This window comes from Podarcis bocagei, assembly GCF_964188305.1.
Source record: "Podarcis bocagei genome assembly, chromosome: 12".
NCBI classification, from domain to species: domain Eukaryota; kingdom Metazoa; phylum Chordata; class Lepidosauria; order Squamata; family Lacertidae; genus Podarcis; species Podarcis bocagei.
The window spans coordinates 19,794,366-19,816,741 of record NC_138137.1 but is presented as its reverse complement, the minus strand read 5'-3'; the positions used below and the strand labels follow the sequence as shown (position 1 = coordinate 19,816,741).

General features: G+C 43.5%; 1 protein-coding gene across 6 annotated transcripts in view; it reads right to left on the bottom strand.

Moving 5' to 3' along the window:
• THRB (thyroid hormone receptor beta) overlaps positions 1-22,376 on the bottom strand; it is a 194,383-nt gene that overhangs the window by 119,370 nt on the left and 52,637 nt on the right. The window lies entirely within an intron of this gene.

Below are 22,376 nucleotides of genomic sequence, written 5' to 3'. Positions count from 1 at the left end.
TGATCAGAATGAAGATCTAATCTGCCAAGTCTGGACTGTATTTTACTTGACATCACTCCAATTTATCATTGTCATAGCAAGATGTCTATCAGTATATACATCTGGTCGCACAGTATAAGAACCAAAGTGGAAGTTCACACATTAATTAAAAATAAAATAAAGTACAGTGGTACCTCGGGTTACATACGCTTCAGGTTACAGACTCCACTAACCCAGAAATAGTGCTTCAGGTGAAGAACTTTGCTTCAGGATGAGAACAGAAATCGTGCTCCGGTGATGCGGCGGCAGCAGGAGGCCCCATTAGCTAAAGTGGTGCTTCAGGTTAAGAACAGTTTCAGGTTAAGTATGGACCTCCGGAACGAATTAAGTACTTAACCCAAGGTACCACTGTATTTGAATACCAAGGTGTTTGAGAACCAAGGTACCACTGTATTCAGTTACAGCAGCTCAGTTTTGCTCATCTTGTTGCCCTCCAGCTGTGTTGGATTACAACTCCCAACAACCTCAGGAAGCATGCCAAATGGTCAGGAATGAGGGGCTTTGTAGTCCAAAATATGTGTGTGTGTGTGTGTGTGTGTGTGTGTGTGTGTGTGTGTGTGTTTGCACGCACGCACACATGCGTGCCAGGCTGAGAGCATTTGCCCTAGCACATGCCACAATAATACATTTGTTAGTCATCAGGGTGCCGCAAGACAAGAATTCAGTCATGAGACTCGGAGTTGACATGGATCAATTAAGAAACAAAAACAAATCTGGTGCGAAAGATTCCGACCGCTACACAGAAACGCAATGGTTTGGCAATGTCAATGCAGACTCTTCTCTTGATAGGTTTCAAGTCTAACTGCATTACAGTCGTGGATGAAGAAAGGATGTTTTTATTTCTGTTTTCGCAGGATTTTCTCACACAAACTGTGCTAAGTAGAAGGACGCCACAAGTTCCAGGCCATAGGTTAGAGAAACTAGACAGGACATCAGATTAAATGTGTCAAGAGCAACAGGTTTTCTAGCATGCAAAGAAAACAGCGGCCATAAAGATGCGGGCAGACTATCTAGAGGAGGGGTTGGGAACCTCGGGCCTAAGGAGAAAATGCAGCCGTCCAGGCCTCACTGTCAAGCTCACAATTCACATCTCTCTGTGGGATTTCCGCCGCCCCCCCCCCTTTTTTTTGCCTGGCTGTCCTTGAATGGCCAGACTCCCTCTGTCTTTCCTGGATGGAGAGAGATGCTTATATAGAAACCTCTGACTTTTGCATGGTGGAACTTGTAAGAGTCCTATCAACCAGCATGAAACCTCTGGAATATTGCAGACCCTCCAATATTATCCAGGGACAATCCCGGATTTACAGAAGGCATCCTGGTTTCTGCTTTGATCCCAGAATGCCCCACTTTTCCTTAAACGTAAAGGTAAAGGGACCACTCACCATTAGGTCCAGTTGTGGACGACTCTGGAGTTGTGGTGCTCATCTCACTTTACTGGCCAAGGGAGCCGGCGTACAGCTTCCGGATCATGTGGCCAGCATGACTAAGTTGCTTCTGGTGAACCAGAGCAGCGCACGGAAACGCCGTTTACCTTCCTGCTGGAGTGGTACCTATTTATCTACTTGCACTTCGAACTGCTAGGTTGGTAGGAGCAGAGTTTGAGCAATGGGAGCTCACCCCATCGCAGGGATTCGAACCGCCAACCTTCTGATCTGCAAGCCCTAGGCTCTGTGGTTTAACCCACAGCGCCTATCTTCATCAGAGAAACGATGGAGGGTTTGGAGTTATCCAATCCCTGAGCTAAGGAGATAAGTAACTACACAACCTTTAGAGGACATCTGAAGGCAGCCCTGTATAGGGAAGTATTTTAATGGTTGATGTTCTATTACGTTTTTATATATGAAAGATGCCATCCAGAGTTGTTGAAGCAACACAGTCAGATGGGTGGGGTAACAACAACAACATCATCATCATGATGATTGAATAGGACGTCCCTATTTTTACCAGAGAAAAGTTGGAGGGTATGATATTGCCCACAGTGGCAATGAACAGTCAAACTATGCTGCACCTGACTCTAAAATCTCCTAGATCATTCAAATACAACAGCAATTGAAGGTACCAGGGCAGGTGTAGTAAGGACATATCAGTTTACATAACTAATCTATCACACTCTAGGTCAACACAACATCCTTTTGCTAGAGCTATTGTGACAGCAATGGAAGCAGCCATCTGGGTCAAGGGCAAGCAGGGCCAACAGGGAAAACCATTCAGGTGGACTCAGTCATTTGAAAAATAACGTATAAACTGAATTACTTTCAACTATATATATATATATATATATATATATATATATATATATATATATATATATGCTTTCGTAGATTTTCACGGGTACAGGAATGTAGGTTTTGGTGTCTTCGGGTGTCTTCCCGTGTAAGAGTTGGGGTGTCTAGGCGACGTTTCGACGAGGTCTCACTCGTCATCTTCAGGCTGGTGCTTTCGGCTTCTTGTTACTAGAACAGAGCAGGATCTCAGTGTTTGAGTTCCTATAAATACTGTTGAGGGGGTGTGGTGTATAGCCTCCAACGTTCTGGGCAGAGAGGAAGTTCCTAGGTTAATGTGCCTTTTCTTCTTTTGTTCATTAATTACTTGAGGGATATCTTGAGTGATTACTTGAGTGATATTCTGGGTACCACTTAGGAGGGTCATTAGGTGTGGATTAGTTGCTAAAGCTTTCGTGTCTTGACCTCTTGACCTTGTAAAGAGTTTTTCTGAGAAGATGGCTGTACTGCACTTAGTTGTGCTCTGGCTTGGCTTCGTGTATAGGGGCGAGCTGTGGTTTTGTGCCCTATATATATATATATATATATATATATATATATATATATATATATGCTTTCGTAGATTTTCACGGGTACAGGAATGTAGGTTTTGGTGTCTTCGGGTGTCTTCCCGTGTAAGAGTTGGGGTGTCTAGGCGACGTTTCGACGAGGTCTCACTCGTCATCTTCAGGCTGGTGCTTTCGGCTTCTTGTTACTAGAACAGAGCAGGATCTCAGTGTTTGAGTTCCTATAAATACTGTTGAGGGGGTGTGGTGTATAGCCTCCAACGTTCTGGGCAGAGAGGAAGTTCCTAGGTTAATGTGCCTTTTCTTCTTTTGTTCATTAATTACTTGAGGGATATCTTGAGTGATTACTTGAGTGATATTCTGGGTACCACTTAGGAGGGTCATTAGGTGTGGATTAGTTGCTAAAGCTTTCGTGTCTTGACCTCTTGACCTTGTAAAGAGTTTTTCTGAGAAGATGGCTGTACTGCACTTAGTTGTGCTCTGGCTTGGCTTCGTGTATAGGGGCGAGCTGTGGTTTTGTGCCCTATATATATATATATATATATATATATATATATATATATATATATATATATATAGGGTTTTGTGCCCTATATATATATATAGTTGAAAGTAATTCAGTTTATACGTTATTTTTCAAATGACTGAGTCCACCTGAATGGTTTTCCCTGTTGGCCCTGCTTGCCCTTGACCCAGATGGCTGCTTCCATTGCAGAACGCCATCTCCAATCAACCACACCAGACCCAAACCCAGACCCTCTCCACAGATAAATTACAGACACCATCCAGTAGCCAAACCATAGTGGCACCTCCGGATGCTGCACCCCCCTGCAATCCCTACACAGATCTGGCTGGCACAGGGCACAAAACCACAGCTCGCCCCTATACACGAAGCCAAGCCAGAGCACAACTAAGTGCAGTACAGCCATCTTCTCAGAAAAACTCTTCACAAGCTCAAGAGGTCAAGACACTAAAGCTTTAGCAACTAATTCACACCTAATGACCCTCCTAAATGGTACTCAGAATATCACTCAAGAAATCTCTCAAGATATCCCTCAAGTAATTAATGAACAAAAGAAGAAAAGGCACACTAACCTGGGAACTTCCTCTCTGCCCAGAACGTTGGAGGCTATACACCACACCCCCTCAACAGTATTTATAGGAACTCAAACACTGAGATCCTGCTCTGTTCCAGTAACAAGAAGCCGAAAGCACCAGCCTGAAGATGACGAGTGAGACCTCGTCGAAACGTCGCCTAGACACCCCAACTCTTACACGGGAAGACACCCGAAGACACCAAAACCTACATTCCTGTACCCGTGAAAATCTACGAAAGCAAATATCTCACCTCTACGGGGAGGAAACCTTCCAGCTGACAAGAACCTACGAGAAACTAGAAATCCGAAGAGCCACCATCTTATGTGATCTCTTGTTCCTACGCAACTGCCGAGACAACAACTTAATTCCCACATGCTTCCAACTTAAATTCCACTCTAAAACCCCAGCTACCGAAAGGATCCTGAAACGAACTGAACTATCCCTAATCAGAAACGAACTACACAGGAAAAGATACCTACTAAACCAAACCAACAAAGATCTGCTCACTCTTCACCTCAAACTCTGTAACAAAATCCACCCTGCACTCTGGGACAAATGCAAACAACTAGCCGTTTGGAGAGCTGAAACTGAGTCCTCACATAAGACAGACACACACACCAACAAACTCCACAAACTAGAGAAACGCCAGAAGCCCAGCCACCCTCCACAACAACCCATGAAACAAACAGTACATAACATATCAGACAGGATCCTCACCTCAACTGAAACCAAAGTACTCTCCAAAGGTTTCAACTTTGCAGTCGCCCCGAGACGCATCCCCACGGAAAACATCATATGCGGAGTCGAAGCTAGCCTAACCAAAATCAACCCAGATGAAGCCAATAAAATCAGACTTGAAGTCACCAACATCCTCTGCTCCAGCAAACCACCCAGAAGCAATTTACACAAAGAAGAACAGAAAGCACTCACCAACCTGAGGAAAGACAACAACATAATCATTCTCCCAGCAGACAAAGGTAATGCCACTGTTGTGATGAACACATCGGACTACCAAGCAAAACTATCAAATCTACTCCAAGACCCTACCTACCAACCTATAAAAACAGATCCCACCACCTATCTGGAAAAAACCACCAAATCCAAAATAAAAGCCTCTCCTATCAGTGAAGAAATCCAGCTAAGAATCATCCCCAGAGAAAAATCATCCAGATGCCCCAAACTCTACGGTCTCCCCAAGATACACAAAGAAGGAACACCACTCAGACCAATAGTCAGCTCCATAGGCTCACCTCTACAAAATCTCGCTAAATTTCTCGCTAAGCAACTTCAGCCCTATGCAGAATCTATCGCTTCACACGTTACAAACTCCTTCCAGTTCATAGAAACAATAAAGAAGCAAAACCTACACCCCGATGACCTACTTGTGAGCTTCGATGTTGTATCTCTCTTCACACAAGTGCCCATTAATGAAGCCTTGACAGCCATTCAAAACAAATACAATCCCCCCGAATACATCCTGGACCTGACCAACCACTGCCTAACCAACACGTACTTCATCCACAATGGACAAAGATACAAACAGATAGAAGGAGCACCTATGGGATCACCCCTCTCACCGGTCATCGCAAATCTGTACATGGAACACTTTGAAACCAATGCTTTAGACAAGTCAGAACACAAACCCAAACTTTGGCTCAGATATGTTGACGACACCTTTGTAATTTGGCCACACGGGAAGGAAAAACTAGATAGCTTCCTCACACATCTCAACAGCCTACACCCCAAAATACAATTCACTATGGAAATAGAAGCCAACAACCAACTTCCCTTCCTTGACGTCCTAATCTACAAAAAACCTGATGGCTCCCTAGGACACACTATCTACCGGAAAAAAACACACACCAACCGCTACTTACATGCACAATCACACCACCACCCTGCACAAATAAACTCCGTAGCCAAGACTCTCATCTCCAGAACCAAACGCCTGGCTGACAAAGACCACTTGACAACTGAGTTACAGAATCTCTCAAATGTGTTAATCGCCAACGGATACCAGCAAAACAGGGTTACGAAGCTAATCCAAAAAGAAACACCCCCCAAAAACCAAGACACAGAAGAAAACAATGGCATGGCCCTCCTTCCTTATATCAAGGGCACTACAGATAAAATTAGCAAAATCCTCCATAAACACAATATCAAAACAGCCTTTTGCACCAACCAAAAAATAGCCAATATCCTCAGAAACCCAAAAGATAAAATCCAGTTAGAAAACCAAGGGGTCTATGAAATACCCTGCAAAGTCTGCCCAGCCACGTACATTGGACAAACAAACAGACGAATAAATGCACGTATCGCAGAACACAAGAATGCCGTCAAAAAAGAAGAAAAAACTTCCTCTCTTTACCAACACATGAAAGAAACAGGACACGAAATTAATTTTGCAGATTCCAAATTGCTCTTTAACATGGAACATCACCACAAGAGAATAATCATGGAAGCCATCGAGATAGAGAAACACCCTCACAACATGAACAAGCGTGACGACACGTCCCGCCTGCCAGACATCTGGAAATTAGCCCTCCCCACAAAAACCGACACCAGAACCAGAGGCACACAGAACGCCATCTCCAATCAACCACACCAGACCCAAACCCAGACCCTCTCCACAGATAAATCACAGACACCATCCAGTAGCCAAACCATAGTGGCACCTCCGGATGCTGCACCCCCCTGCAATCCCTACACAGATCTGGCTGGCACAGGGCACAAAACCACAGCTCGCCCCTATACACGAAGCCAAGCCAGAGCACAACTAAGTGCAGTACAGCCATCTTCTCAGAAAAACTATTCACAAGCTCAAGAGGTCAAGACACGAAAGCTTTAGCAACTAATCCACACCTAATGACCCTCCTAAATGGTACTCAGAATATCACTCAAGTAATCACTCAAGATATCCCTCAAGTAATTAATGAACAAAAGAAGAAAAGGCACATTAACCTGGGAACTTCCTCTCTGCCCAGAACGTTGGAGGCTATACACCACACCCCCTCAACAGTATTTATAGGAACTCAAACACTGAGATCCTGCTCTGTTCTAGTAACAAGAAGCCGAAAGCACCAGCCTGAAGATGACGAGTGAGACCTCGTCGAAACGTCGCCTAGACACCCCAACTCTTACACGGGAAGACACCCGAAGACACCAAAACCTGCATTCCTGTACCCGTGAAAATCTACGAAAGATATATATATATATATATATATATATATATATATATATATATATTCATTCCCCTCAAACACAAATAGGTTGGAGGGAGCTGTGAACAGTGGCATTTCTGTCACACAGAATTCTGGCCTAGAATGGAAGAAAATAGCCAGTTATTTATATACTGCCTCTTGGCGTTTAAAAAGGTCCCATGGTGGTCTATAATATATTTTTTTAAAAAATGCATAAAATATCTCTACGCCAATTTGGATTTCAGGACAGTGGACATTGCAAGAATAGCATAGCACGGCTGAACAACAGTAACAAAACAACAGATAAAATCCTTTAAAGCATTCTAAGGTTTGCACAATCATTAAAACGGCAAGAAAAGCAAACTAGAAGCACTTAAAATAAACTGGAAGGGAATTCTACAAATGTAGAACTTTAATCAAGAAGGCTCCGTCTGGCATCCCGGTGGAAGGACACAGAACAAGACTTCTGAAGATGAAGGCCTTTCTGGAGGGCAATTCTTTTTTACTAGGCCTAGCTTCTTTCTTTCGTCACATCACATATAGATGACCGGAGAAGGAAGGAGACCATGGTCTTACTGCCATAAGGGTGTTCCCCAAATGAAGTCCATTTGCTTACAGTTATTTCTCTCTCTGGCTGGATCTATACACATCAAAGAAGCGTTTCGTTTAAACGCGTTGCAAACTTCGTATGAGAAATCAGGTTGGCAAAAACAGAACTCCACAGCGCCATCTGGTGCCATAGTGTTAGAATGCATAAACAACACATATAAAGTGATTTTTCTTTGCCAATTTAGCCGATTCCTCCCCCCCCCCCCCATCCTTACAACGGCATTTGAAATTCACCAGACACATTTTGCACTTGGTTATTGGCCATTTGCGATCATCTAGAGGTGCCTGCATGGGGATCATTTGATCTGAACTGTTTTCACACACTAGCAACACATCCTGTAGAATTCTATCCATGATATTGCATCTGCACTATCAGAATGAATCTCAGTAACCAAAAAGCCATATTGAACAATACAACTTTTGAGCTCTTCTGGCCCCAAAATGGCAACTAGGCATTCTGTTTTGGTGACCGTAATACTGGTTTAAGAAGCCATTTGGCACCTAGCTTATACAGTGGTACCTCGCAAGACGAATGCCTCGCAAGACGAAAAACGAAAGAGCAAGACGAAAGAGTTTTCCGTTTTTTGAGTCGTACCGCAAGACGAATTTCCCTATGGGCTTGCTTCGCAAGACGAAACGTCTTGCGAGTTCTTGCGAGTTTGTTTCCTTTTTCTTAAAGCCGCTAAGCCGTTAATAGCCGCTAAGCCGCTAATAGCCGCTAAGCCTCTAATAGCCGTGCTTCACAAGACGAAAAAACTGCAAGACGAAGAGACTCGCGGAACGGATTAATTCCATCTTGCAAGGCACCACTGTATACCTGCGTTTCTAACACTACCTTAAAATATAGCTATTTTCAGAGGAGGAAGAAGAAGAAGAAGAAGAAGAGGAGTTTGGATTTGATATCCCACTTTATCACTACCCGAAGGAGTCTCAAAGCGGCTAACATTCTCCTTTTCCCTAACTCCCCCACAACAAACATTCTGTGAGGTGAGTGGGGCTGAGAGACTTCAGAGAAGTGTGACTAGCCCAAGGTCACCCAGCAGCTGCATGTGGAGGAGCGGAGACGCGAACCCGGTTCCCCAGATTACGAGTCTATCGCTCTTAACCACTACACCACACTGGCTCTCAGAGCACCTATGTTTCACGGACGAACCTCATATTCTAACTCCATTGTAAATCCAACCTTTCCTGTTTGGAGGACTGAGTGGGTCAAGCACCGAAATGAGCCATTTCACATAATCCTTAATGGAGTAAAAATAATCCATCGACGCAGAAATACAGTTGAACCGAACGTAAATTACGTATCCATTGTAAGAGAGAAAAATTCTGCCAGCTTCAGTTCTTCTGCAAAGAAGATTCTGCATCAGCAACTGTTATTTGGCTGTCAGAAGTGAAAGGCATCCTCTATCTGAGAAAGTGTGAGAAGTGGTAGTAATTCATTTAACCAAATGCCTGCATTCTCCTGTGGAGAGGTGAAGCAGCTGCTGCTTAATAATTCAGACAAGCCTGGAAGTAATAAAGGCCCATCAGTTTACAGTTTGTACAGAATAAGAATCGGAGTCGTCCCCCAACAGTTGAATCTGAAGTCTGCCACCTTCCGGGTTATTACCAATGTCAGTCAGAGGCTTAGATGAATCAGCACATCTAGAACAAAGTGATTCATTGGCAGGAGAAAGCAGAAAAGAACATTTGTGCTTCATTAGGGCCCAAGACATGTATCTTCATTCTGAGGATTCTGCACATACGAATTTTCATTCAGACACAAACTTCTCAGGGAGGAAAACCTTACTGCATCAATTGATGTGTGTGCTGAAGTTTAAGCCTGTTTTAAAAGTTCAATCTGATATACTTTTAATGCAATTGTTTAAGGGAAGGGAGAAGACAATTTCTAGATATTTTGCCCCTTTTTTATGTTATAGCATTTTTACTGATTTTTTTAAAAAGTTATATTGTATGGTATTTTTGACACAGAGGTGCATATTGTACCTATGGCCATGCTCTGTGTGGAAGCATGATTTTATTGCCTCTGGCAATAAATAATCATCATAGTGGTGCAGAAAACCTGAAAATGTGGTCAGGTTCTCCTTCACTGTCTTTGCCCCTTGGTAGGGGTGATTCTTTTGCAATTTATCCCCGGTCCCCACAGAATTCCATTTTTTCCTAGTGTAGAATTCTAGATCTCATGCTGAAGAATCTGAAGCCTTGGTGTCAAAATAGGTTGTTTATGTATGCCACTACTGCGGCCCATGCTTTGTTAGCCCGAAAAATGGAAAATGAGCGAGGTTCCAACCAAAGAAGAGTGGCAACTTAAGTTGGCAGAATATGCGCAGCTTGCAGACTTAACATACAGAATGAGAGAAGAAGAAGAACATATGTTTAAAGAAGATTGGAAAATGTTTATTGAATATATGGGAAATAATTGTGTACAGCTGAAAACACTGGCAGCATAAAGATAAATTCAACAGTGTAAACAAGTTATGATGGATGTAATAATGGAATACTGAATGGTATAGTTTCTGTAAAATACGCTGGGATTTATGATTGTGTAAAATGAACAACGGAAAGAGAAGAAAGGAAATCATTGATAACTTAAGGATGTAAAAATGAGTACTTTAAATTGTAAAACAGAATAAATACACACACACACACACACACACACACACACACACACAGTGGTACCTTGGTTCTCGAACTTAATCCGTTCCAGAAGTCCATTCGACTTCTGAAACCGTTCGAAAAGCAAGGTGTAGCTTCCAATTGGCTGCAGGAGCTTTCTGCATTTGAGCAGAAGACATGTTGGACATTCTGAAAAATGTTCGAAAACCGGAACACTTACTTTTGGGTTTTCGGCGTTCGGGAGCCGATTTGTTCGACAACTAAGCAGTTCGAGAACCAAGGTACCACTGCATATATAAAAAGAATCTGAAGCCTAGTAACATCCATTTTTCACACAGCTTCCCTTATGCCGGCCTGCCCTCTATGGGGGTCTGAGAGGCCTGTGCCCTAGGGCCAACTATGCTTTCCAGTGGAATTCCATGTTTGGACACACTACACAGTTTTCTTCCGAAAGTAGCAGTAGAGCTACTGGGGCACTGGGAAGGGAAGAGAGGTTGCCTCTTTCCCCCCATGCATAATTTCAAACATAAATCCCTCCCAGAAACTATTAGCCACAGAAAGAAATAACATGCATCTTTTCTTGACAAGAATGACTACCGAAGAGGCCACAAACAAACTATTATGCATTGCTGGAGGTCTGTCCTTGTGTGCTGTCTATATAGCACCGTCTTGCAAACCAGCCCACAGAAGTAACTAGCACAAAAACAAATGAAGTGGCGAATAAATTAGGAGAGCGAGAGAGAGAGCTGTCTCTCCTCTACCAATCTACTCGCTTGCATAAAATTCCTGGTCATCTGCAGCTAGTAAAGTTGTTAAATAAAAGGCTAAAAAGCACATTTACTCACTCGGCGCTAGCTTACACCGATTAAAAGCCAAGACAGAATGCATGGGATTTGGGGGGGTAAAGGAGTAGACAAACGTAATAGTCCTTCAATACACCATAAATAGCTCAAAATACACCTTGGCTTTCTCATATGGGTAAGACCACAGTCTCATGATTCCCCTCTGAACATATGCATCCAATTTTTTCCAGTGTGCCAGTCCGTCTGCCTAAATGTTGCTAGATGGCTGACAGAAGCTTTAAGCAACTGGTCTGGAAGTAAGTCTCCTGAAAGGAAGAGTTATTCTCCGCATTACCTCAATGTGTGATCAGGATTGATAATACTCACCCTCCCCCACCCAGAAAATAAATAAATTCAGCTGCCACATTCAGAGTGCATTTTTGGAGTGCACACGTTACGCAAAGTGAAAATGCAGAGGTCTGGCAGCTACTGAAAGTAGTAATTCAGAAAAGCACTTTGCAAGCCATACCCAAAGAAGAACAAGCTTGGTACCGTATTTTTCGCCCTATAAGACGCACTTTTTCCCCTCCAAAAATGAAGGGGAAATGTGGGTGCGTCTTATGGGGCGAATGCAGGCTTTCGCTGAAGCCTGGAGAGCGAGAGCGGTAGGTGCGCACCGACCCCTCTCGCTCTCCAGGCTTCGCGGACCTCTCCTCAAGCAGCGGGAACGTTCCCACTGCTTGGGGAGAGTTGCCGGCATCCCGAAGCCTGCAAGCGCTGATCCCAGCACGTGCAGGCTTCGCGGATCTCTCCCCAAGCAGCGGGAACGTTCCCACTGCTTGGGGAGAGTTGCCGGCATCCCGAAGCCTGCAAGCGCTGATCCCAGCACGTGCAGGCTTCGCGGATCTCTCCCCAAGCAGCGGGAACGTTCCCACTGCTTGGGGAGAGTTGCCGAAATCCCGAAGCCTGCAAGCGCTGATCCCAGCACGTGCAGGCTTCGCGGATCTCTCCCCAAGCAGCGGGAACGTTCCCACTGCTTGGGGAGAGTTGCAGGCATCCCGAAGCCTGCAAGCGCTGATCCCAGCACGTGCAGGCTTCGCGGATCTCTCCCCAAGCAGCGGGAACGTTCCCACTGCTTGGGGAGAGTTGCAGGCATCCCGAAGCCTGCAAGCGCTGATCCCAGCACGTGCAGGCTTCGCGGATCTCTCCCCAAGCAGCGGGAACGTTCCCGCTGCTTGGGGAGAGTTGCCGGCATCCCGAAGCCTGCAAGCGCTGATCCCAGCACGTGCAGGCTTCGCGGATCTCTCCCCAAGCAGCGGGAACGTTCCCACTGCTTGGGGAGAGTTGCAGGCATCCCGAAGCCTGCGCGCGCTGATCCCAGCACGTGCAGGCTTCGCGGATCTCTCCCCAAGCAGCGGGAACGTTCCCACTGCTTGGGGAGAGTTGCAGGCATCCCGAAGCCTGCGCGCGCTGATCCCAGCACGCGCAGGCTTCGCGGATCTCTCCCCAAGCAGCGGGAACGTTCCCACTGCTTGGGGGGAGTTGCAGGCATCCCGAAGCCTGCGCGCGCTGATCCCAGCACGCGCAGGCTTCGCGGATCTCTCCCCAAGCAGCGGGAACGTTCCCACTGCTTGGGGAGAGTTGCAGGCATCCCGAAGCCTGCAAGCGCTGATCCCAGCACGTGCAGGCTTCGCGGATCTCTCCTCAAGCAGCGGGAACCACCGCTGGGCTCCCACGGCTTGCAGAGAGCTGCCTGTTTGGGGGCTGGGGTCGGGGGAAGCTCGGGCTGCCCCAGCCCCGCGCCTGGGGGGGAAATAATTTTTTTCCTTTATTTCCCCCCCAAAAAACTAGGTGCGTCTTATGGGCCGGAGCGTCTTATGGGGCGCAAAATACGGTAATTGCAGGAGGTGAGCGTGTAGATAAGAGGGAACTTAGTAATGAAGAAATGTAAAAACCAAAGGTGGAATTACAAATTCCAAGATGTTCAGTGCAACATTACAAGTGGGAAACATACACCAAACCCATGTAATGAGACAACTAATTGCAAAATTCGTAAGTAATCTCTTTTTATCCTTTCAGTTTGGAACCTGTTGCAGTCCTAATTATGTCATCAAGAGCACAAACAAGCCTGATAGCTCATTAACTTTAGCCTCTATGGTAGCAACCAGCCCGTTTCTTTTCCTCAACCTACACTTGGTGACAGAAACAGGTTGTGGTGGGGTACAAGACGGTAAATGAAATCTCAGATCTATGGTGCGATGGAGAGATTAACAGAGGAACTATAGGAGTTGCCAGGGACCGTGCAAAATGTCTGGCAAAAGCAATGCACAGCAGCACTCGGGCCTAGAGGAGAAGTTTATGGAAGTCCCAATACAGGCCCTCTTTCTCACTGCTAGTTAAATTTTGAATAAGGAAACAGAAGAGGATATCAGAGAGAGATTTTATAGCATTTCAAGCTAAACAACTTGACCAGAGTAGTTTGGACTTTATTTAGAATGGGTTGGGGTGAGGTTTATGAACTTGGCGAGCTGGTTTTTGAACTCCTCACATTCCAAAGCTTTGCCCCTACCACCAAATATCAGAACGATCATAGGGCAAGATTGATGACGTTATTCTTTTCTTTCTTTCTTTCTTTCTTATCCAATCAATCAATCAATCAATCAATCAATCAATCAATTGCCCTATACCCACAGGTTTCAGGGCAGTTCACAACATAAAAATCACAAAATAAAAATACATTAAAAAATGAAAACAAGAACAAGCCATTAATCCCCAATAAAGCTTTAAAAGGAACTACAATAATAAAGAGATATAACTGTTGTGTTTTGCTTATTAAAGTAAACAAATGGTAATGGATGAGATCAAACTGCAACAATGAAGTGGGTTTTGCTTTTGTTTAGTTTTTAGTGAAAGCGCTGTTGTGTTCATGTCCTGCTAAACATCTGGTTAACCGCTACGTGAGAAAAATATTGAACTTTTGTTCTGATCCATCTTTTTATGAATGTGTGGGGAGTAACTTAAAATATGCAGATTTACCATTATGACGGTGTTCCAACTGCAGGCATGTTAAATGTTCTACATAAGCTATCAAATAAAATTTAACAAGGACACATGGAAATGCACCAGAAAGGGAGGGGGTGGGAAACCTAACTAACTAAAAAGCAAAAGGGAACAGGGAGGATTACAGGCGAGGTAATGGCATTTTCGGAAAAAAGGATGTTAGGATTTATAGTGAATAACAAGCTGAACATTACTCAACAGTGTGATGCTGGAGCACTGAAAACATGCAAATTAGGGTGCTTAACAAACATATCCCTATGTTTACTTCATTCTCTTTGGGCAATTACCAAAGGATTTGTCAGTGGTGGAATATTTATGTTTCACAGACTGGAGAGGGTTGGATTTAAAAATATAAATCAAGGCTATTGTTGTCCCAGTGGTGTGAGATTCTAGGGGTTTCAGGTGCTTACCCATGGTTTGTGCTTCCTTTTGGCACAGCACAGACGGTGGTGTCTTTAGGTTATATGATTTATTTACACATATATACAACCTGAGCCTATGATGGCCGGGTACACAACATCAACACCCCCAAAGGGCCTTGTTTCTCCCATAGCCACAGCCTCAGATTCAAGGAGAAATCAGTCATAACTTTCTCTCTGTTTGTCCAGCCTTCAGCCTTTTTTTGCACCCAGCTTCTAGCTGACATAGCAGCAAAACACAGCAGTACTGCTGTTTTATCTTACTAACTATGTAAGAGAGGGAGGGAGGGCCCCACCTATTTGCCATCTGCCACAGAGCTCCCTTTCTTCTGTCCAAATGGCCCCTTACCTGTCCTTTATTTCTCTTAATGGCCCATCTCCCAGGTGATCACCTCATGAGGAAGCTAGCTTGATTTACATTTTAACAGTTGCTGGGATTATAAGGATTAGAGGTCTGGCACCCACAAACTCATAATGCTATATGTGTGAAAGCACTGTAGGGGATGGGCGGGGGGAGGGGGAGATGGTAACTCTGCTAGATATTTAATTTATTGACCATATAATACATACTGAAATATGACCTGAAGTCTGTAGCTCAATCAACCCACTGCGTGAGTTTTGAGTTCTCTACATCGGATTCACTGATTGTCTTGGATTGGCTGGGATAACCTTTTTGAATTATGCACTTTTAATTGTTGCTTTGTGCTTCTGAAAGAATTCGAGTTTGGATTGTGTTATTACTGTTGGCCTAATATTACTGTTGGCGTAATATTATGGATGGACGTACTTCTCAACGGCATGGGACATGCAAGAACATGCAATCCCTGGAAATAGCATTTTCTATTTTCCTTATTGTTGGAGGTACATTGCCTGAGGAACATGGACTCTATTCCTTTACTGCTAGACTCCATATCCCACTCTCACAAATTTGCTCCCCTTTGCCTCTCATAGGCCTAGAATGTTGTGCTTCAAGAGTTGCAAGTCCTGTTCCTATTGCAGATAAAACCTGTTGAGACTAACTTCGAAATAAAAACTTTTCTTTCTTTTTTTTGAGATTTTGATCTAGAAAAATAACTGGGTACAACTAGAGTTTTTTCCAAGTTGGAGCTAATAAGTGTTAATTAATATAATTAATTGTTATAATGTGACTGTAGCTAGTCTAAACTTCTGTTCCATACAGAATGCTAGCAGAATTCTTAAGTATAGGAACGCACATAGCAACAACACTCAAAGCCAACTGGACAGAAACCCAACTGGTACTGTAGGATTCTTGCCCTAGTCCAGGCATAGGCAAACTCGCCCCCCCCCAGATGTTTTGGGACTACAACTCCCATCATCCCTGACCACTGGTCCTGTTAGCTAGGGATGAGGGGAGTTGTAGTACCAAAATATCTGGAGGGCCGAATTTGCCTATGCCTGCACTAGTACTTCCTTGCAAGTACCATAACATTGATCAATATAGGCTATTCACTAAGGGGCAATGCCCTGGAATTCCAGCACAGCTCAGAGAAAACCCAAAGTTATTATTATTGTTTTTTGTAGAGAAGCGTTTAGTGACATTAATACAATCCACAGTGAAACCTTCCTATTTCTATTATGTAAGCTGCCATGCTAATATCAGTTCCCCCCTCCACTACACTTTCTACTTCTCATAATATGAATCTGGCACCTTCTCTTAAGAGCCTTATTTGTCACAAGACAGCAGCGATGAGAAGTCTGTGGCAGACTTGTACTGCAGATTATTCCAACCTGAACTGACAACTACACTCTATGAAAAAGATTGGATTCTAGTTAAAATACAGCAGAACCAATGATATGTGGGAAAGTGAGATGCCTGGTACCTCTGGACTCCACTTATCAGAACAAATGAAATTCAAAAATGTATCTCATTATAGTTCTTCCTTTATCTTTGATGCAGTAAAATGAGTTTCCCGCTCTAGATAGTCGGCCAAGTACCCAAAAAAGCAAAGCTGAAGATGGAAAGGCAGTTTGGCCCTGATGCATCAGAAGCACCCATGCTGCTACAAGATTTAATATCTGCAACAAGAACGAAAAACTTTACATTTGCACTATATAAAACCCTACTCAATGGAGGAAATATGATTTAGAATACGATAGACAAAAATGGAGTGAAGATTTAGGGGTACAGATAACAAATGATAAATGGGAGTCAAGTAGAAAATCAACAGAAATAGCCTCTATGGATCTAAGACTAAGACTTATTCAACAGAAAATAATATTCGGACTCCAGCAGAACTATACCAGAAGAAAATAACAAGTGCAGACAACTGCTGGAGATGTGGGAGTAAAAATGCGAGCTTAGTACATATGTTGATTAACTGCCCGATGATAAGATCATTTTGGTGCGAGGTGAGGATATTTATAGCAAGAGTAATAAAATAAATCGTTATTTGGGGGTACTGAATTTAATTCTAAATTAAATTCCGGGAACGTGTGAGATTTCAAGGGGTCAAAAAAATTGGAGGTACTGTGCTATATTAGAAACAAAAAAACTTGTTTTGAAGAATTGGAAGAGCAGCAAAAAGATTCCATTGAGCACATGGATTGATAATATGGACAGATTAGCTACATACAAACGACCCAAAATAAGAATGGATAGATATGAAGAAATTTGGAACGAATATTTAAGCGATAAGGCGGATAGTGGTGGAAAGTAGGGGGAGGAGAGAGAGGTGGGAAAATATTGTTAAAAAAAGGTGTAGTCATAGGTATATCAGTGTATTCAAATCTGAATTGTCAAATTGTGTTATTGTTGTTATTATGGTTTTTGTTGTATGTGTCCTTTGCGGTTGCTGTTTGTATCGAAAAAAATGATTAAATAATATATATTTTAAAAGATGGTCCTCTTTAATCCAAGTTTTTTTTTATAAAGGTAACTTTTTTGCTGAATGAAACATGAGGAAAATTCACCTGAGCTTAGCTATGCTGGAGGATGAGTAATACACAAATATTAAATAGGCGTCTTTCAGAAATAAGAACCAGAGATCTAATGAAATCTTGATCTCATTTTACTTTAATCCACACTCATCTCTATTTTCATAATTTATATGAAAACATGAAAGCCTTCCACAGTATTATCTTCGTAGATTATTCAATCTTTAGGAGTCTACTTCCAGCCTCTAAAATGATTTGATTTCTAAGAGACCAGGGATGTGTGACAAAAGCGGACCTAACTGAGAGCTATCACTCACTCAAAGCACTACGAAAACTGCCTAATATTCAGAATGTAAATGCCACAGAGCAGGAACTGTTTTTGTTTAGTTAGGCACTTCTACAGTTTTTCCTCCCTGTGCTTAAAAAAAACACACACCCCAAAACAAACAAACAAAAAACAGCTGCAAGAGGCTGAAACTGTGAGCAAAGGACATTCAAATCACACAAGCAAACATACGTTGCTTTTCCCAGGGGGGGGGGGGGCGGGAATCTAAAGAATCATAAAATTCTCCTTCATGTGTAGTTTGCCCTGTAAAGGCTGTAATTAGTAATAGCAGCAGAAGTTACTTACACTCAAAGCAGTTTTTTGACACATAGCATACATGCATTCTGAATTTAACGGTTCCTGAAAAGGACTGTTGCTCTACTACTAGAACCTGCATTGTAAACTACGAAGCATACTATTCCTAGCTGGTCCTATTATAATAATAATTTATTATTTATACCCTGCCCATCTGGCTGGGTCTCCCCAGCCACCCTGGGCGGCTTCCAACAAAGTATTAAAATACAATGGTCTGTTAAACATTAAAAGCTTCCCTAAACAGGGCTGCCTTCAGATGTCTTCTAAAAGTCTGGTAGTTGTTCTTCTCTTTGACATCTGGTGGGAGGGCATTCCACAGGGAGGGCGCCACTACCGAGAAGGCCCTCTGCCTAGTTCCCTGTAACTTGGCTTCTCGCAGTGAGGAAACCACCAGAAGGCCCTCGGAGCTGGACCTCAGTGTCCGGGCAGAATGATGGAGGTGGGGACGCTCCTTCAGGTATACTGGGCCAAGCCCGTTTAGGGCTTTAAAGGTCAGCACCAACCTTTCATAAGCCTGTTATCAAGCTGCTATTTGCTATGCAGGCCTTTTCCTCAGTTTCCCACATCACCATTCTTTTCCCCCTTTCCCCTTGCACTAGATGGGCACATACATCTTGATGACAGAAGGGTCCCTGGCATTGCCTGATGGTTTCAGGATTAGGCCTTTGTATTCCATCATGTGGTAAGGAAGGGGCGAGGACCCAATGCCCCTCCAGATGTTGAAGGTGTACAAGTCCCCGCATCCCGGATGGTTAGCCATGTTGGCCAGAGAGGATGGGAGTAAGATCCCAACAATATTTAGAGGTTCAGTGGGGCTTTCTGAGCTATAGGCAATGATAACCAAGACTCGGTTTGGGATTAACACTCGTATTCTGAGGTTGTAGCAATAATACTAATACTAATACTAATACTAATACTAATAATAATACAGTGTACCTTTGGTAGTCAAACGTAATCTGTTCAGGAATTGTACTTCCAAAACATTCGAAAACTGAGGCGCAAAGGGTTGTTGGCAATTTCCATTAAGAAAATTGAAAAACGTGCCCCGGAAGCGTGTTTGAAAACAGAAGTATTTACCGTATTTTTCGCTCCATAAGATGCACTTTTTTCCTCCTAAAAAGGGGGGGGAAATGTCTGTGTGTCTTATGGAGCGAATGTGTGGTACCTGGAGCCGAATTGCCCAGGGGGCGAAAAGCAGATCGTGCTTTTTTTTTTTTTTTTAGAAAGAGGGAAGGGGGTGTTGAAACAAGGCCGCAGCTGATCAGCAAGTGATCGGGAGGGAGATAAGGGACACTAGCGATAAAGGCGGCTGCCTGGGAGGGGGGAGGTAAAAGCACATGGATCCTCAGGGTTTTAGCATTGGATCACCCCAAATTCACCATCAGATCACATAGCATGTCCATGGCTATAGCCTGCACCAAAAAATCACGCATCCACTGTTTTGTGGGGCCACAATGGTGCAAAAATGTGGTTACAAAGCACGGGTCCACATGGATCCTCAGGATTTTTGCATTGGGCTACCCCAAACTCACAGTCAAATCACATGTCTGTGGCCACAGCATGAACCACAAAAATCATACATCCACTGTTTCATTCAGAATATTTTTCTTGTTTTCCTCCTCTAAAAACTAGGTGCGTCATATGGTCAGGTGCGTCTTATGGAGCGAAAAATACAGTGCTTCCGGGTTTCCGGCATTCGGGTTTCGAAACATTCGACTTCCAAGACTCTTGAAAACCGAAGTTCCACTGTAATAATAATAATAACAAGTTATTATTTCTAGCCGGCCCATGAGAGTCCTCATATCAGCCCTAAAAAAAGTTAAGATTTTGCGTAGTGTCTGCATCACACATCCAATCCTCCCTACCCTTTTGTCCCCAGTTCAAGTCATCCAAAGCCTTGAATGATGCTAGACTGCACAATTTGGAGTTGCTGCGCTTATGCAACGGTCCCAGATAAATTGCTGCTCCACTCTAACACTCTTCTCCATCATGGACCACTGGAGCCATCGTTTTTGTACACTTTACCTCAGCGTTGTTAGCAATCAGTGTGGTTAAGCAATTCTAAGCAATAAACAAGAAAAACAAATAGACTACAGCAAGGAAAAACTACCGGGTAATTTCATGCCAAGGATGTTTATAGTTTCTCTCAGACAAGCGCCTTTTATACCATTATTCATGAGAGCCAAAGTCAAGACTAGCCATGCTTGTCCTCCAATAAACTGGTTTGGAGACATTGCGTTCCATTATAAAGAGCATCTAGTTGTCCAATACCTTCAACCGTGTGCCGCAATCTGTGTCCCTTGCTCATTTTTTAAAAAACTCACTCCAGGGAGAACATATTCTCCAGCGTCTTCCACAGGATCAAACCCAAACTATTCCACATGACAGTTCCAAATCTGGGTACAATTCAATCCCTCGCTGTGTACTCCAAAGAGCACATGCGGGCATAAATTGCGTAGGCGTACACTGCTCCCAAATGAAACGTCATCCTTCCTGCCAACTCCATCCCAACCTTCTTGCTCAGCAAGGAAGCTCAAGGTAGAGAAGACACATCAAAGGCCTGCTGGAGGCGGCTCTTACCTGCTGTCCTGACCCCCCTACAGACTTTTTGCCTGGACAATGGAAAAAGATAAAAAGACTTCCAATTCTCTGTCTGTCAGCTATTCACGCATTAACATTCAACTATTCTATTTTCTATAAGCCAAATTTTTCCAGTCTTCAAATCCAGGTATTACAAGTTGTTGTTGTTGTTGATTGAATTTATATACCGCCCTATACCCAGGGGTCTCGTGGTGGTTCACATAATAGAATCAAGATATAAAACGACAGAATACCTGATAATAATAAAACAACAACTCAATAGCCCCTCCCCCCCCAAAAAAAACACATTTAAAAAGGGCATAGGATGTAAATCAGTTCAACCAAAGGCCTGGTTAAAAAGGAACATTTTTGCCTGACGCCTAAAGGTGTATAATGAATGTGCCAAGCAAACTTCCCTGGGGAGAGCATTCCACAGATGGGGAACCACTGCAGAGAAGGCCCCGTTCTCGTGTTGCCACCCTCCGGACCTCTCAAGGAGGGGGTACATGAAGGTGAGCCCCAGAAGGTGATCTCTGGGCATAGCTGGCAACCTTCCCTTTTTTGCAGGAAATTCCCTTATTCCAGCATCGTTTCCTGCTGCTTCCCACTGCTATCCCGGAATGTTATATATCCCATAGACTGTCCCCAGGACAGGTGAGGCTGCTGATCCCTTATTTTCAAATCTGAAAGTTGACAGCTATGTCTCAGGGTCCAGGTAGGTTCATATGGAAAGAGGCAGTCCTTGAGGTATTGCAGTCCTGAGCCATTTAAGGCTTTATAGGTCAAAACCAGCACTTTGAATTGGGCCCGGAAACTAATTGGTAGCCGGTGCAGTCGGATCAGGATCTGTGTAATATGCTCAAACCGTCTTGCTCCGGTGAATAACCTGGCCACTAGCTGAAGTTTCTGAACCGCCTTCAGAGGCAGCCCTATGTATAACACATTGCAGTAATCTAACCCTGAGGTCACCAGAGCATAGACAACAGTAGTTAGGCTATCCCTGTTCATTTTCTCTTTCAGATAAAAAGTGCACAAGAAGTTTCCAATCCTTAATAAATGTCCATAATGATTTTTCTCTAATTAAGCAGGCTAACACTGCCATCTCAGCTAAGTCCAATAATGTTATCAACTATTCCTCCATGGAAGATAGGGCTATAGCTTTCCATCTTTGTGCATAGAACAATCTCCAATTATCATATATTGGAATAATAGTCCACCGTCCTCAAGCACTTTGAAAACAAACAGCCTTCTCTGCGGGAGGGAAATTTCTCCATTTTTAGGAGGACTTCCTCCCCTCTCCACAGCTTTCAGGGGACTCCCTGTAAAAAGGATACTCTTTGAAGATGCGCTTGTCATCTGACTGGTACCAAATCACATTTTCAAAGGACACTGCAGCTGTTTGTCAAATGGAAGTCCAAATCAAAGAGAAGTGTGTATATTTGATCCATGTGGAACATAACACAGACAGCACAACAGAAGACAAGGTACAATTGTCAAGAGGCTCGTATCAAAACTGTATAAAAATCATTGATTTGCAGGTGCTGTACTTTCTGCTTTTTTTATTATAAATGAGCTAGTCCAAAGAAGCTTCTTTAAAAGTTAGAATTGATCTGTGTGAGAGTTTTTAATTACAGTTTAATTTCAGAACAG